A 2,370-nucleotide genomic window follows, 5' to 3' on the forward strand; every position below is an offset into this window, starting at 1 on the left:
GGGAGGGAAGCCACAGAAAAGAGGTGACTGACACAACTGTGTGGAGAACTTTGTGAAAATCAGGGTTGTTTTCTTAAATCTTTCTCAAAATTATGGGTTTTGCAAGCAATGTTTGCCAGATTCTTTTATTGTTTTCTAAAATGATTTCATTGCTCTTCCAAATACTAAGATCTGTATATAACTTCTTAATGACATCTCAAGGCCATTAGGACAGACCCTTGCACTTTATTTTTGTTGAACTGCAAGGGAACAAAAGGAACTGCCTCTGGGAAGGATAGGGCATCTGAATGGCTCCAGGGCAGAGCTGCACCTGGCTGCCTGTGAGCGTCCCCTCACCTTCCATGGAGCTGCACCACCAGCCTTACATGGGGAGATGGCTGAGAGCAACATGTGGCTAAATCTAAGCTCCTTTGGGGTACTTCATGTTTGGTTTTAATGCTTACTGAAGGTTTGAGCCAGACCGCATCCTGTTGACCGTTGAGGAATTTACTGTGCAGTCAGGTATGGGGATGTATTTTGCACTGACTTCACAATTTAAACAAGTAGTTGGGTCTTGCTTAGGCAAACATTTCTTCACCTTATAGCACACATAGGTACTCACTGACTTCCATATAAATAGCACAGCACATGTATGTCAATATGGGAATGGTCTGAGATCTTTGGGGTAAAAGATATCTATGCCAAAGGTAGTATTATGTTGTTATATCCACACTCAGCATGGGTGCAAGTAAAACAACACCCCCATATTTGCAGTAAGGATAAGAAGATATTCTTGTCCAGGCTGGAAAATTTTATCTTTCTGAAAGATCCAAGACGAGGTATCTCCTACAGGGTCCATGTGAAAATGATGAGTAATCAGTATCTGGCTCCACTTATCAGGAGCACTGCGAAGTAATTTTCAGGGCTTTGTATTCAGATGTTTGCTTTACTTATTTATTTTTAGCATTAGTTTTGTGAAATCCTGCATATGTAAAGAAACTTGCATGCTGGTAAATAACAACTCTGCTAGAAATGATAAAAGTACTTCAAAGCCATTCTCAAATGCACAGACTGGTTCTACCAACAAGAAAGGCTGGATAGCCTTTATGACAAGTATTGGCAGCTTTTGGATCACTGAACTTAATCTGTATATGGGAAATATGTAACTGTTAATACAGCATGGATTTGTCAATGGCTGTCTGGGTGTTGCTCAGACACTGCCACCTGAAATACAAAAATGTGCTAGAAGATGTGGGAGAGAAGAGACAGTAACTAATCACCTTGGTGTTGTTGTAAGCGTATTCAACATGCCATACCAAAACATCTCTGAAACTACTCACCACAGAACACTGAAAATGTTAATTCTAAGCCTTGCCTCAAAGCAAAGCAGATGCTCCAAGGCAGCCTTTGAGTTTCTCTGTCCTCTGATGCCTGGCACTGACAGCCTCAGCAATAGGAAATCATTTGAGTATGTTAGTACGAAAGATTTGAATGGTCAACTATTTAGAAATGTTTGTTTGTACAATGTGAAAATGCATAATGTGTAGCCTCAGCTTGGACTGGAGGAATACACAATGCTGCAGGAAGGGGAAATTTTCTACTCCAGCACAGGATAGGAATAGGTCTGGCCATCCCACCCCACTGCATCACCTGTGCTAGAGCTCAAATATCCTAAATAAGTAAATGATGACATAAAGACAAGACTGGAGCATAACAGATATGACTGGAGCATAACAGATATGTGCTTAAGTATGAAGAGAGGTTGAACTGAGCTCGAAGACATGAGCTATCCCATGTTTACCAGAGAAAGTATTCATTCAGAGATCAAAGGCATTACCAATATGTCAGTATTAGACACTTCAGTACTCACTGAAAAAAGGGTGGAAGGACAGTCTCAAGATCTGGAAGAAGTAGACTAGGTCTGTTTCATGACATGCACTGGGTGCATTTATGAGAGTGCTACCATATAATTTTGTATATATATATACATATAAATTTAACTTATTTAGGAAAGAGACAAGTCCTGTGAGCACAGCATAGTCTATAAGTGTATTTTAGCTCCAATAAAGAGAACTAACATAGGCAGTATGTGGTTCTGAATATGTTTTGTTTTTAAAATCTGCAAAGCCTAATTAGGATCAGGTATCTGCATCTCATCTCAGTAGGTCAAATTACTTATGAGAATACGATGAAAACCACTGTTGTTTTTTGTTTTTTTTTTCACCCTCTGATACATTATTGTTAAATTGGATATTGTAATATCATAATCTAGGAATTAACTTATATGTTGTTTAAAAATAAGCGACCTCTGAATAAATGCTTGTTCTTTCTTCATATCTAATTGGCTTCTGCAAAGCAGTAGCATACATTGATGTTTCTTAGCTGTGTAAT

The sequence above is a fragment of the Coturnix japonica genome, chromosome 2 (genome assembly GCF_001577835.2).
Source record: "Coturnix japonica isolate 7356 chromosome 2, Coturnix japonica 2.1, whole genome shotgun sequence".
Lineage (NCBI taxonomy): Eukaryota > Metazoa > Chordata > Aves > Galliformes > Phasianidae > Coturnix > Coturnix japonica.